We start from the raw sequence: 16,584 nt of genomic DNA, 5'->3' as shown, positions 1-16,584 counted from the left end.
CACGGTCAGGAGAGGCCGTATAATTATTGTATGTAAGTATTTTAATTGTATTTTTTTTTAATTATTAATTTCTTTTTTTTTTGTGAAACTTACGTTTACATTAAAAGTCACACATTTTAGATGTAAGATTTTGTAAAATTATTAGTAGATTTTGTGATGTGTGTGATGTTGTAAGCTTGATAAATAAATAAATAAATAAATAAATAAATATAAGCAGAAATCATAGTGGGAGGTTTCTATCCCCACCCGCCTTCTATAAAAGAAAGGCCTCAGTGTGCCACGCGCTCTGTTGTTGCTCGGACGTTTACAAGACAAGTGGTTGGTGTCGAGGCCGCATACTGTGAGTACGTTTTTGTGTTATTTTTATTCGGTGGTTTTTGAAAGTGAAGCGTTTTAACTAAAGTTGTGGTAGTGCGATTTTGTATGAGGGCCTTGGATGCATGATGTATGATAGACAAGGCACTAACGTAATGTCGTCGTGATTAACTAACAGGATTACTGTTGCACAGATTTCGAAGACGAATACCCCGATGACGTTGGTGAGCCTTTAGCTGCGTGTACTGATCCTACTGCTTCCTCAAGAACACACGAACCACATATTGGTGATTATGGCGAGCAAGATGCCGTTCTCCCGAAGTAGAAATCACCAGTGCATCCGAGGACGGTGCACGGTCAGGAGAGGCCGTATAAGTGTGTATGTAAGTATTTTAATTGTATTTTTTTTAAATTATCTATTTCTTTTTTTTTGTGAAACTTACGTTTACATTAAAAGTCACACATTTTAGATGTAAGATTTTGTAAAATAATTAGTAGATTTTGTACTGTGTGTGATGTTGTAAGCTTAATAAATAAATAAATATAAGCAGAAATCATAGTGGGTGGTTTCTATCCCCACCCGTCTTCTATAAAAGAAAGGCCTCAGTGTGCCACGCGCTCTGTTTTTGCTCGGACGTTGACAAGAAAAGTGGTTGGTGTCGAGGCCGCATACTGTGAGTACGTTTTTGTGTTATTTTTATTCGGTGGTTTTTGAAAGAGAAGTGTTTTAACTAAAGTTGTGGTAGTGCGATTTTGTATGAGGGCCTTGGATGCATGATGTATGATAGACTAGGCACTAACGTAATGTCGTCGTGATTAACTAACAGCATTACTGTTGCACAGATTGCGAAGACGAATACCCCGATGACGTTGGTGAGCCTTTAGCTGCGTGTACTGATCCTACTGCTACCTCAAGAACACACGAACCACATATTGGTGATTATGGCGAGCAAGATGCCGTTCTCCCGAAGTAGAAATCACCAGTGCATCCGAGGACGGTGCACGGTCAGGAGAGGCCGTATAATTATTGTATGTAAGTATTTTAATTGTATTTTTTTTTAATTATTAATTTCTTTTTTTTTTGTGAAACTTACGTTTACATTAAAAGTCACACATTTTAGATGTAAGATTTTGTAAAATTATTAGTAGATTTTGTGATGTGTGTGATGTTGTAAGCTTGATAAATAAATAAATAAATAAATAAATAAATATAAGCAGAAATCATAGTGGGAGGTTTCTATCCCCACCCGCCTTCTATAAAAGAAAGGCCTCAGTGTGCCACGCGCTCTGTTGTTGCTCGGACGTTTACAAGACAAGTGGTTGGTGTCGAGGCCGCATACTGTGAGTACGTTTTTGTGTTATTTTTATTCGGTGGTTTTTGAAAGTGAAGCGTTTTAACTAAAGTTGTGGTAGTGCGATTTTGTATGAGGGCCTTGGATGCATGATGTATGATAGACAAGGCACTAACGTAATGTCGTCGTGATTAACTAACAGGATTACTGTTGCACAGATTTCGAAGACGAATACCCCGATGACGTTGGTGAGCCTTTAGCTGCGTGTACTGATCCTACTGCTTCCTCAAGAACACACGAACCACATATTGGTGATTATGGCGAGCAAGATGCCGTTCTCCCGAAGTAGAAATCACCAGTGCATCCGAGGACGGTGCACGGTCAGGAGAGGCCGTATAAGTGTGTATGTAAGTATTTTAATTGTATTTTTTTTAAATTATCTATTTCTTTTTTTTTGTGAAACTTACGTTTACATTAAAAGTCACACATTTTAGATGTAAGATTTTGTAAAATAATTAGTAGATTTTGTACTGTGTGTGATGTTGTAAGCTTAATAAATAAATAAATATAAGCAGAAATCATAGTGGGTGGTTTCTATCCCCACCCGTCTTCTATAAAAGAAAGGCCTCAGTGTGCCACGCGCTCTGTTTTTGCTCGGACGTTGACAAGAAAAGTGGTTGGTGTCGAGGCCGCATACTGTGAGTACGTTTTTGTGTTATTTTTATTCGGTGGTTTTTGAAAGAGAAGTGTTTTAACTAAAGTTGTGGTAGTGCGATTTTGTATGAGGGCCTTGGATGCATGATGTATGATAGACTAGGCACTAACGTAATGTCGTCGTGATTAACTAACAGCATTACTGTTGCACAGATTGCGAAGACGAATACCCCGATGACGTTGGTGAGCCTTTAGCTGCGTGTACTGATCCTACTGCTACCTCAAGAACACACGAACCACATATTGGTGATTATGGCGAGCAAGATGCCGTTCTCCCGAAGTAGAAATCACCAGTGCATCCGAGGACGGTGCACGGTCAGGAGAGGCCGTATAATTATTGTATGTAAGTATTTTAATTGTATTTTTTTTTAATTATTAATTTCTTTTTTTTTTGTGAAACTTACGTTTACATTAAAAGTCACACATTTTAGATGTAAGATTTTGTAAAATTATTAGTAGATTTTGTGATGTGTGTGATGTTGTAAGCTTGATAAATAAATAAATAAATAAATAAATAAATATAAGCAGAAATCATAGTGGGAGGTTTCTATCCCCACCCGCCTTCTATAAAAGAAAGGCCTCAGTGTGCCACGCGCTCTGTTGTTGCTCGGACGTTTACAAGACAAGTGGTTGGTGTCGAGGCCGCATACTGTGAGTACGTTTTTGTGTTATTTTTATTCGGTGGTTTTTGAAAGTGAAGCGTTTTAACTAAAGTTGTGGTAGTGCGATTTTGTATGAGGGCCTTGGATGCATGATGTATGATAGACAAGGCACTAACGTAATGTCGTCGTGATTAACTAACAGGATTACTGTTGCACAGATTTCGAAGACGAATACCCCGATGACGTTGGTGAGCCTTTAGCTGCGTGTACTGATCCTACTGCTTCCTCAAGAACACACGAACCACATATTGGTGATTATGGCGAGCAAGATGCCGTTCTCCCGAAGTAGAAATCACCAGTGCATCCGAGGACGGTGCACGGTCAGGAGAGGCCGTATAATTATTGTATGTAAGTATTTTAATTGTATTTTTTTTTAATTATTAATTTCTTTTTTTTTTGTGAAACTTACGTTTACATTAAAAGTCACACATTTTAGATGTAAGATTTTGTAAAATTATTAGTAGATTTTGTGATGTGTGTGATGTTGTAAGCTTGATAAATAAATAAATAAATAAATAAATATAAGCAGAAATCATAGTGGGAGGTTTCTATCCCCACCCGCCTTCTATAAAAGAAAGGCCTCAGTGTGCCACGCGCTCTGTTGTTGCTCGGACGTTGACAAGACAAGTGGTTGGTGTCGAGGCCGCATACTGTGAGTACGTTTTTGTGTTATTTTTATTCGGTGGTTTTTGAAAGTGAAGCGTTTTAACTAAAGTTGTGGTAGTGCGATTTTGTATGAGGGCCTTGGATGCGTGATGTATGATAAACTAGGCACTAACGTAATGTCGTCGTTATTAACTAACAGGATTACTTTTGCACAGATTTCGAAGACGAATACCCCGATGACGTTGGTGAGCCTTTAGCTGCGTGTACTGATCCTACTGCTTCCTCAAGAACACACGAACCACATATTGGTGATTATGGCGAGCAAGATGCCGTTCTCCCGAAGTAGAAATCACCAGTGCATCCGAGGACGGTGCACGGTCAGGAGAGGCCGTATAAGTGTGTATGTAAGTATTTTAATTGTATTTTTTTTAAATTATCTATTTCTTTTTTTTTGTGAAACTTACGTTTACATTAAAAGTCACACATTTTAGATGTAAGATTTTGTAAAATAATTAGTAGATTTTGTACTGTGTGTGATGTTGTAAGCTTAATAAATAAATAAATATAAGCAGAAATCATAGTGGGTGGTTTCGATCCCCACCCGCCTTCTATAAAAGAAAGGCCTCAGTATGCCACGCGCTCTGTTGTTGCTCGGACGTTGACAAGACAAGTGGTTGGTGTCGAGGCCGCAAATTGTGAGTACGTTTTTGTGTTATTTTTATTCGGTGGTTTTTGAAAGTGAAGCGTTTTAACTAAAGTTGTGGTAGTGCGATTTTGTATGAGGGCCTTGGATGCGTGATGTATGATAGACTAGGCACTAACGTAATGTCGTCGTGATTAATTAACAGGATTACTGTTGCACAGATTGCGAAGACGAATACCCCGATGTCTTGGTGAGCCTTTAGCTGCGTGTACTGATCCTACTGCTTCCTCAAGAACACACGAACCACATGTTGGTGACCATGGCGAGCAAGATGCCGTTCTCCGAAGAAGAGATCATCAGTGCATCCGAGGACGGTGCATGGTCAGGAGAGGCCGTATAAGTGTGTATGTAAGTATTTTAATTGTATTTTTTTAAAATTATTTATTTCTTTTTTATTATTTTTTTCGTAAAACTTACGTTTACATTAATTGTCACACATTATAGATGTAAGATTTCGTAAAATTGTTGATTTTGTATTGTGTGTGATGTTGTAAGCTTAATAAATAAATAAATAAATATAAGCAGAAATCATAGTGGGTGGTTTCGATCCCCACCCGCCTTCAATAAAAGAAAGGCCTCAGTATGCCACGCGCTCTGTTGTTGCTCGGACGTTTACAAGACAAGTGGTTGGTGTCGAGGCTGCATACTGTGAGTACGTTTTTGTGTTATTTTTATTCGATGGTTTTTGAAAGTTTAAGTGTTTTAACTAAAGTTGTGGTAGTGCGATTTTAATTGTATGTTTTTTTAATTATTTATTGCTTTTTTATTATTTTTTTTTGTAAAACTTACGTTTACATTAATTGTCACACATTTTAGATGTAAGATTTCGTAAAATAATTAGTAGATTTTGTGATGTGTGTGATGTTGTAAGCTTGATAAATAAATATAAGCAGAAATCATAGTGGGAGGTTTCTATCCCCACCCGCCTTCTATTAAAGAAAGGCCTCAGTGTGCCACGCGCTCTGTTGTTGCTCGGACGTTGACAAGACAAGTGGTTGGTGTCGAGGCCGCATACTGTGAGTACGTTTTTGTGTTATTTTTATTCGGTGGTTTTTGAAAGTGAAGCGTTTTAACTAAAGTTGTGGTAGTGCGATTTTGTATGAGGGCCTTGGATGCGTGATGTATGATAGACTAGGCACTAACGTAATGTCGTCGTAATTAACTAACAGGATTACTGTTGCAAAGATTGCGAAGACGAATACCCCGATGACGTTGGTGAGCCTTTAGGTGCGTGTACTGATCCTTCTGCTTCCTCAAGAACACACGAACCACATATTGGTGATTATGGCGAGCCAGTTGCCGTTCTTCCGAAGTAGAAATTACCAGTGCATCCGAGGACGGTGCACGGTCAGGAGAGGCCGTATAAGTATTGTATGTAAGTATTTTAATTGTATTTTTTTTTAATTATTAATTTCTTTTTTTGTGAAACTTTCGTTTACATTAAAAGTCACACATTTTAGATGTAAGATTTTGTAAAATAATTAGTAGATTTTGTGATGTGTGTGATGTTGTAAGCTTGATAAATAAATAAATAAATATAAGCAGAAATCATAGTGGGAGGTTTCTATCCCCACCCGCCTTCTATAAAAGAAAGGCCTCAGTGTGCCACGCGCTCTGTTGTTGCTCGGACGTTGACAAGACAAGTGGTTGGTGTCGAGGCCGCATACTGTGAGTACGTTTTTGTGTTATTTTTATTCGGTGGTTTTTGAAAGTGAAGCGTTTTAACTAAAGTTGTGGTAGTGCGATTTTGTATGAGAGCCTTGGATGCGTGATGTATGATAGACTAGGCACTAACGTAATGTCGTCGTAATTAACTAACAGGATTACTGTTGCACAGATTGCGAAGACGAATACCCCGATGACGTTGGTGAGCCTTTAGGTGCGTGTACTGATCCTTCTGCTTCCTCAAGAACACACGAACCACATATTGGTGATTATGGCGAGCAAGATGCCGTTCTCCCGAAGTAGAAATCACCAGTGCATCCGAGGACGGTGCACGGTCAGGAGAGGCCGTATAAGTATTGTATGTAAGTATTTTAATTGTATTTTTTTTTAATTATTAATTTCTTTTTTTTTTGTGAAACTTACGTTAACATTAAAAGTCACACATTTTAGATGTAAGATTTTGTAAAATAATTAGTAGATTTTGTGATGTGTGTGATGTTGTAAGCTTGATAGATAAATAAATAAATAAATATAAGCAGAAATCATAGTGGGAGGTTTCTATCCCCACCCGCCTTCTATAAAAGAAAGGCCTCAGTGTGCCACGCGCTCTGTTGTTGCTCGGACGTTGACAAGACAAGTGGTTGGTGTCGAGGCCGCATACTGTGAGTACGTTTTTGTGTTATTTTTATTCGGTGGTTTTTGAAAGTGAAGCGTTTTAACTAAAGTTGTGGTAGTGCGATTTTGTATGAGGGCCTTGAATGCGTGATGTATGATAAACTAGGCACTAACGTAATGTCGTCGTTATTAACTAACAGGATTACTTTTGCACAGATTTCGAAGACGAATACCCCGATGACGTTGGTGAGCCTTTAGCTGCGTGTACTGATCCTACTGCTACCTCAAGAACACACGAACCACATATTGGTGATTATGGCGAGCAAGATGCCGTTCTCCCGAAGTAGAAATCACCAGTGCATCCGAGGACGGTGCACGGTCAGGAGAGGCCGTATAATTATTGTATGTAAGTATTTTAATTGTATTTTTTTTTAATTATTAATTTCTTTTTTTTTTTGTGAAACTTACGTTTACATTAAAAGTCACACATTTTAGATGTAAGATTTTGTAAAATTATTAGTAGATTTTGTGATGTGTGTGATGTTGTAAGCTTGATAAATAAATAAATAAATAAATATAAGCAGAAATCATAGTGGGAGGTTTCTATCCCCACCCGCCTTCTATAAAAGAAAGGCCTTAGTGTGCCACGCGCTCTGTTGTTGCTCGGACGTTGACAAGACAAGTGGTTGGTGTCGAGGCCGCATACTGTGAGTACGTTTTTGTGTTATTTTTATTCGGTGGTTTTTGAAAGTGAAGCGTTTTAACTAAAGTTGTGGTAGTGCGATTTTGTATGAGGGCCTTGGATGCGTGATGTATGATAAACTAGGCACTAACGTAATGTCGTCGTTATTAACTAACAGGATTACTTTTGCACAGATTTCGAAGACGAATACCCCGATGACGTTGGTGAGCCTTTAGCTACGTGTACTGATCCTACTGCTACCTCAAGAACACACGAACCACATATTGGTGATTATGGCGAGCAAGATGCCGTTCTCCCGAAGTAGAAATCACCAGTGCATCCGAGGACGGTGCACGGTCAGGAGAGGCCGTATAATTATTGTATGTAAGTATTTTAATTGTATTTTTTTTTAATTATTAATTTCTTTTTTTTTTTGTGAAACTTACGTTTACATTAAAAGTCACACATTTTAGATGTAAGATTTTGTAAAATTATTAGTAGATTTTGTGATGTGTGTGATGTTGTAAGCTTGATAAATAAATAAATAAATAAATATAAGCAGAAATCATAGTGGGAGGTTTCTATCCCCACCCGCCTTCTATAAAAGAAAGGCCTCAGTGTGCCACGCGCTCTGTTGTTGCTCGGACGTTGACAAGACAAGTGGTTGGTGTCGAGGCCGCATACTGTGAGTACGTTTTTGTGTTATTTTTATTCGGTGGTTTTTGAAAGTGAAGCGTTTTAACTAAAGTTGTGGTAGTGCGATTTTGTATGAGGGCCTTGGATGCGTGATGTATGATAAACTAGGCACTAACGTAATGTCGTCGTTATTAACTAACAGGATTACTTTTGCACAGATTTCGAAGACGAATACCCCGATGACGTTGGTGAGCCTTTAGCTGCGTGTACTGATCCTACTGCTACCTCAAGAACACACGAACCACATATTGGTGATTATGGCGAGCAAGATGCCGTTCTCCCGAAGTAGAAATCACCAGTGCATCCGAGGACGGTGCACGGTCAGGAGAGGCCGTATAATTATTGTATGTAAGTATTTTAATTGTATTTTTTTTTAATTATTAATTTCTTTTTTTTTTTGTGAAACTTACGTTTACATTAAAAGTCACACATTTTAGATGTAAGATTTTGTAAAATTATTAGTAGATTTTGTGATGTGTGTGATGTTGTAAGCTTGATAAATAAATAAATAAATAAATAAATATAAGCAGAAATCATAGTGGGAGGTTTCTATCCCCACCCGCCTTCTATAAAAGAAAGGCCTCAGTGTGCCACGCGCTCTGTTGTTGCTCGGACGTTGACAAGACAAGTGGTTGGTGTCGAGGCCGCATACTGTGAGTACGTTTTTGTGTTATTTTTATTCGGTGGTTTTTGAAAGTGAAGCGTTTTAACTAAAGTTGTGGTAGTGCGATTTTGTATGAGGGCCTTGGATGCGTGATGTATGATAAACTAGGCACTAACGTAATGTCGTCGTTATTAACTAACAGGATTACTTTTGCACAGATTTCGAAGACGAATACCCCGATGACGTTGGTGAGCCTTTAGCTGCGTGTACTGATCCTACTGCTTCCTCAAGAACACACGAACCACATATTGGTGATTATGGCGAGCAAGATGCCGTTCTCCCGAAGTAGAAATCACCAGTGCATCCGAGGACGGTGCACGGTCAGGAGAGGCCGTATAAGTGTGTATGTAAGTATTTTAATTGTATTTTTTTTAAATTATCTATTTCTTTTTTTTTGTGAAACTTACGTTTACATTAAAAGTCACACATTTTAGATGTAAGATTTTGTAAAATAATTAGTAGATTTTGTACTGTGTGTGATGTTGTAAGCTTAATAAATAAATAAATATAAGCAGAAATCATAGTGGGTGGTTTCGATCCCCACCCGCCTTCTATAAAAGAAAGGCCTCAGTATGCCACGCGCTCTGTTGTTGCTCGGACGTTGACAAGACAAGTGGTTGGTGTCGAGGCCGCAAATTGTGAGTACGTTTTTGTGTTATTTTTATTCGGTGGTTTTTGAAAGTGAAGCGTTTTAACTAAAGTTGTGGTAGTGCGATTTTGTATGAGGGCCTTGGATGCGTGATGTATGATAGACTAGGCACTAACGTAATGTCGTCGTGATTAATTAACAGGATTACTGTTGCACAGATTGCGAAGACGAATACCCCGATGTCTTGGTGAGCCTTTAGCTGCGTGTACTGATCCTACTGCTTCCTCAAGAACACACGAACCACATGTTGGTGACCATGGCGAGCAAGATGCCGTTCTCCGAAGAAGAGATCATCAGTGCATCCGAGGACGGTGCATGGTCAGGAGAGGCCGTATAAGTGTGTATGTAAGTATTTTAATTGTATTTTTTTAAAATTATTTATTTCTTTTTTATTATTTTTTTCGTAAAACTTACGTTTACATTAATTGTCACACATTATAGATGTAAGATTTCGTAAAATTGTTGATTTTGTATTGTGTGTGATGTTGTAAGCTTAATAAATAAATAAATAAATATAAGCAGAAATCATAGTGGGTGGTTTCGATCCCCACCCGCCTTCAATAAAAGAAAGGCCTCAGTATGCCACGCGCTCTGTTGTTGCTCGGACGTTTACAAGACAAGTGGTTGGTGTCGAGGCTGCATACTGTGAGTACGTTTTTGTGTTATTTTTATTCGATGGTTTTTGAAAGTTTAAGTGTTTTAACTAAAGTTGTGGTAGTGCGATTTTAATTGTATGTTTTTTTAATTATTTATTGCTTTTTTATTATTTTTTTTTGTAAAACTTACGTTTACATTAATTGTCACACATTTTAGATGTAAGATTTCGTAAAATAATTAGTAGATTTTGTGATGTGTGTGATGTTGTAAGCTTGATAAATAAATATAAGCAGAAATCATAGTGGGAGGTTTCTATCCCCACCCGCCTTCTATTAAAGAAAGGCCTCAGTGTGCCACGCGCTCTGTTGTTGCTCGGACGTTGACAAGACAAGTGGTTGGTGTCGAGGCCGCATACTGTGAGTACGTTTTTGTGTTATTTTTATTCGGTGGTTTTTGAAAGTGAAGCGTTTTAACTAAAGTTGTGGTAGTGCGATTTTGTATGAGGGCCTTGGATGCGTGATGTATGATAGACTAGGCACTAACGTAATGTCGTCGTAATTAACTAACAGGATTACTGTTGCAAAGATTGCGAAGACGAATACCCCGATGACGTTGGTGAGCCTTTAGGTGCGTGTACTGATCCTTCTGCTTCCTCAAGAACACACGAACCACATATTGGTGATTATGGCGAGCCAGTTGCCGTTCTTCCGAAGTAGAAATTACCAGTGCATCCGAGGACGGTGCACGGTCAGGAGAGGCCGTATAAGTATTGTATGTAAGTATTTTAATTGTATTTTTTTTTAATTATTAATTTCTTTTTTTGTGAAACTTTCGTTTACATTAAAAGTCACACATTTTAGATGTAAGATTTTGTAAAATAATTAGTAGATTTTGTGATGTGTGTGATGTTGTAAGCTTGATAAATAAATAAATAAATATAAGCAGAAATCATAGTGGGAGGTTTCTATCCCCACCCGCCTTCTATAAAAGAAAGGCCTCAGTGTGCCACGCGCTCTGTTGTTGCTCGGACGTTTACAAGACAAGTGGTTGGTGTCGAGGCCGCATACTGTGAGTACGTTTTTGTGTTATTTTTATTCGGTGGTTTTTGAAAGTGAAGCGTTTTAACTAAAGTTGTGGTAGTGCGATTTTGTATGAGGGCCTTGGATGCATGATGTATGATAGACAAGGCACTAACGTAATGTCGTCGTGATTAACTAACAGGATTACTGTTGCACAGATTTCGAAGACGAATACCCCGATGACGTTGGTGAGCCTTTAGCTGCGTGTACTGATCCTACTGCTTCCTCAAGAACACACGAACCACATATTGGTGATTATGGCGAGCAAGATGCCGTTCTCCCGAAGTAGAAATCACCAGTGCATCCGAGGACGGTGCACGGTCAGGAGAGGCCGTATAATTATTGTATGTAAGTATTTTAATTGTATTTTTTTTTAATTATTAATTTCTTTTTTTTTTGTGAAACTTACGTTTACATTAAAAGTCACACATTTTAGATGTAAGATTTTGTAAAATTATTAGTAGATTTTGTGATGTGTGTGATGTTGTAAGCTTGATAAATAAATAAATAAATAAATATAAGCAGAAATCATAGTGGGAGGTTTCTATCCCCACCCGCCTTCTATAAAAGAAAGGCCTCAGTGTGCCACGCGCTCTGTTGTTGCTCGGACGTTGACAAGACAAGTGGTTGGTGTCGAGGCCGCATACTGTGAGTACGTTTTTGTGTTATTTTTATTCGGTGGTTTTTGAAAGTGAAGCGTTTTAACTAAAGTTGTGGTAGTGCGATTTTGTATGAGGGCCTTGGATGCGTGATGTATGATAAACTAGGCACTAACGTAATGTCGTCGTTATTAACTAACAGGATTACTTTTGCACAGATTTCGAAGACGAATACCCCGATGACGTTGGTGAGCCTTTAGCTGCGTGTACTGATCCTACTGCTTCCTCAAGAACACACGAACCACATATTGGTGATTATGGCGAGCAAGATGCCGTTCTCCCGAAGTAGAAATCACCAGTGCATCCGAGGACGGTGCACGGTCAGGAGAGGCCGTATAAGTATTGTATGTAAGTATTTTAATTTTTTTTTTTTTTTTTTTGTGAAACTTACATCTAAAATGTGTGACTTTTAATGTAAACGTAAGATTTTGTAAAATAATTAGTAGATTTTGTGATGTGTGTGATGTTGTAAGCTTGATAAATAAATAAATAAATATAAGCAGAAATCATAGTGGGTGGTTTCTATCCCCACCCGCCTTCTATAAAAGAAAGGCCTCAGTGTGCCACGCGCTCTGTTGTTGCTCGGACGTTGACAAGACAAGTGGTTGGTGTCGAGGCCGCATACTGTGAGTACGTTTTTGTGTTATTTTTATTCGGTGGTTTTTGAAAGTGAAGCGTTTTAACTAAAGTTGTGGTAGTGCGATTTTGTATGAGGGCCTTGGATGCGTGATGTATGATAAACTAGGCACTAACGTAATGTCGTCGTTATTAACTAACAGGATTACTTTTGCACAGATTTCGAAGACGAATACCCCGATGACGTTGGTGAGCCTTTAGCTGCGTGTACTGATCCTACTGCTTCCTCAAGAACACACAAACCACATATTGGTGATTATGGCGAGCAAGATGCCGTTCTCCCGAAGTAGAAATCACCAGTGCATCCGAGGACGGTGCACGGTCAGGAGAGGCCGTATAATTATTGTATGTAAGTATTTTAATTGTATTTTTTTTTAATTATTAATTTCTTTTTTTTTTGTGAAACTTACGTTTACATTAAAAGTCACATTTTAGATGTAAGATTTTGTAAAATTATTAGTAGATTTTGTGATGTGTGTGATGTTGTAAGCTTGATAAATAAATAAATAAATAAATATAAGCAGAAATCATAGTGGGAGGTTTCTATCCCCACCCGCCTTCTATAAAAGAAAGGCCTCAGTGTGCCACGCGCTCTGTTGTTGCTCGGACGTTGACAAGACAAGTGGTTGGTGTCGAGGCCGCATACTGTGAGTACGTTTTTGTGTTATTTTTATTCGGTGGTTTTTGAAAGTGAAGCGTTTTAACTAAAGTTGTGGTAGTGCGATTTTGTATGAGGGCCTTGGATGCGTGATGTATGATAAACTAGGCACTAACGTAATGTCGTCGTTATTAACTAACAGGATTACTTTTGCACAGATTTCGAAGACGAATACCCCGATGACGTTGGTGAGCCTTTAGCTGCGTGTACTGATCCTACTGCTTCCTCAAGAACACACGAACCACATATTGGTGATTATGGCGAGCAAGATGCCGTTCTACCGAAGTAGAAATCACCAGTGCATCCGAGGACGGTGCACGGTCAGGAGAGGCCGTATAATTATTGTATGTAAGTATTTTAATTGTATTTTTTTTTAATTATTAATTTCTTTTTTTTTTTGTGAAACTTACGTTTACATTAAAAGTCACACATTTTAGATGTAAGATTTTGTAAAATTATTAGTAGATTTTGTGATGTGTGTGATGTTGTAAGCTTGATAAATAAATAAATAAATAAATATAAGCAGAAATCATAGTGGGAGGTTTCTATCCCCACCCGCCTTCTATAAAAGAAAGGCCTCAGTGTGCCACGCGCTCTGTTGTTGCTCGGACGTTGACAAGACAAGTGGTTGGTGTCGAGGCCGCATACTGTGAGTACGTTTTTGTGTTATTTTTATTCGGTGGTTTTTGAAAGTGAAGCGTTTTAACTAAAGTTGTGGTAGTGCGATTTTGTATGAGGGCCTTGGATGCGTGATGTATGATAAACTAGGCACTAACGTAATGTCGTCGTTATTAACTAACAGGATTACTTTTGCACAGATTTCGAAGACGAATACCCCGATGACGTTGGTGAGCCTTTAGCTGCGTGTACTGATCCTACTGCTACCTCAAGAACACACGAACCACATATTGGTGATTATGGCGAGCAAGATGCCGTTCTCCCGAAGTAGAAATCACCAGTGCATCCGAGGACGGTGCACGGTCAGGAGAGGCCGTATAATTATTGTATGTAAGTATTTTAATTGTATTTTTTTTTAATTATTAATTTCTTTTTTTTTTTGTGAAACTTACGTTTACATTAAAAGTCACACATTTTAGATGTAAGATTTTGTAAAATTATTAGTAGATTTTGTGATGTGTGTGATGTTGTAAGCTTGATAAATAAATAAATAAATAAATATAAGCAGAAATCATAGTGGGAGGTTTCTATCCCCACCCGCCTTCTATAAAAGAAAGGCCTCAGTGTGCCACGCGCTCTGTTGTTGCTCGGACGTTGACAAGACAAGTGGTTGGTGTCGAGGCCGCATACTGTGAGTACGTTTTTGTGTTATTTTTATTCGGTGGTTTTTGAAAGTGAAGCGTTTTAACTAAAGTTGTGGTAGTGCGATTTTGTATGAGGGCCTTGGATGCGTGATGTATGATAAACTAGGCACTAACGTAATGTCGTCGTTATTAACTAACAGGATTACTTTTGCACAGATTTCGAAGACGAATACCCCGATGACGTTGGTGAGCCTTTAGCTGCGTGTACTGATCCTACTGCTTCCTCAAGAACACACGAACCACATATTGGTGATTATGGCGAGCAAGATGCCGTTCTCCCGAAGTAGAAATCACCAGTGCATCCGAGGACGGTGCACGGTCAGGAGAGGCCGTATAATTATTGTATGTAAGTATTTTAATTGTATTTTTTTTTAATTATTAATTTCTTTTTTTTTTTGTGAAACTTACGTTTACATTAAAAGTCACACATTTTAGATGTAAGATTTTGTAAAATTATTAGTAGATTTTGTGATGTGTGTGATGTTGTAAGCTTAATAAATAAATAAATATAAGCAGAAATCATAGTGGGTGGTTTCTATCCCCACCCGCCTTCTATAAAAGAAAGGCCTCAGTGTGCCACGCGCTCTGTTGTTGCTCGGACGTTGACAAGACAAGTGGTTGGTGTCGAGGCCGCATACTGTGAGTACGTTTTTGTGTTATTTTTATTCGGTGGTTTTTGAAAGTGAAGCGTTTTAACTAAAGTTGTGGTAGTGCGATTTTGTATGAGGGCCTTGGATGCGTGATGTATGATAAACAAGGCACTAACGTAATGTCGTCGTTATTAACTAACAGGATTACTTTTGCACAGATTTCGAAGACGAATACCCCGATGACGTTGGTGAGCCTTTAGCTGCGTGTACTGATCCTACTGCTACCTCAAGAACACACGAACCACATATTGGTGATTATGGCGAGCAAGATGCCGTTCTCCCGAAGTAGAAATCACCAGTGCATCCGAGGACGGTGCACGGTCAGGAGAGGCCGTATAAGTATTGTATGTAAGTATTTTAATTGTATTTTTTTTTAATTATTAATTTCTTTTTTTTTTGTGAAACTTACGTTTACATTAAAAGTCACACATTTTAGATGTAAGATTTTGTAAAATAATTAGTAGATTTTGTGATGTGTGTGATGTTGTAAGCTTGATAAATAAATAAATAAATATAAGCAGAAATCATAGTGGGAGGTTTCTATCCCCACCCGCCTTCTATAAAAGAAAGGCCTCAGTGTGCCACGCGCTCTGTTGTTGCTCGGACGTTGACAAGTGGTTGGTGTCGAGGCCGCATACTGTGAGTACGTTTTTGTGTTATTTTTATTCGGTGGTTTTTGAAAGTGAAGCGTTTTAACTAAAGTTGTGGTAGTGCGATTTTGTATGAGGGCCTTGGATGCGTGATGTATGATAAACTAGGCACTAACGTAATGTCGTCGTTATTAACTAACAGGATTACTTTTGCACAGATTTCGAAGACGAATACCCCGATGACGTTGGTGAGCCTTTAGCTGCGTGTACTGATCCTACTGCTTCCTCAAGAACACACGAACCACATATTGGTGATTATGGCGAGCAAGATGCCGTTCTCCCGAAGTAGAAATCACCAGTGCATCCGAGGACGGTGCACGGTCAGGAGAGGCCGTATAAGTATTGTATGTAAGTATTTTAATTGTATTTTTTTTTATTATTAATTTCTTTTTTTTTTTTTTGTGAAACTTACGTTTACATTAAAAGTCACACATTTTAGATGTAAGATTTTGTAAAATAATTAGTAGATTTTGTACTGTGTGTGATGTTGTAAGCTTAATAAATAAATAAATATAAGCAGAAATCATAGTGGGTGGTTTCTATCCCCACCCGCCTTCTATAAAAGAAAGGCCTCGGTGTGCCACGCGCTCTGTTGTTGCTCGGACGTTGACAAGACAAGTGGTTGGTGTCGAGGCCGCATACTGTGAGTACGTTTTTGTGTTATTTTTATAAGAACACAAATAAGGCGCAGTCCCTGACACAGCCTTAGTGCTGGAGCTCTTATGAGAGTGTTATGGGTGCTGACCTGAAAGAACACAAATCAGGCGCAGTCCCTGACACAGCCTTAGTGCTGGAGCTCTTTTGAGAGTGTTACGGGTGCTGACCTGAAAGAACACAAATCAGGCGCAGTCCCTGACACAGCCTTAGTGCTGGAGCTCTTTTAAGAGTGTGTTACGGGTGCCTGCCTGAAAGATATGTTGAAATAACATAAATCAGGGGAAGCCCCGTCAGCCTTAGTGCTGGAGCTCTTTTTTAGAGTGTGTTACGGGTTCTGGCCTGAAATATATGTTGAAATAACATAAATCAGGCGCAGTCCCGTCAGCCTTAGTGCTGGAGCTCTTTTGAGAGTG

Source organism: Pieris napi, chromosome 24 (assembly GCF_905475465.1).
Source record: "Pieris napi chromosome 24, ilPieNapi1.2, whole genome shotgun sequence".
Taxonomy (NCBI): domain Eukaryota; kingdom Metazoa; phylum Arthropoda; class Insecta; order Lepidoptera; family Pieridae; genus Pieris; species Pieris napi.
Note: the sequence above shows the minus strand (reverse complement) of the source record.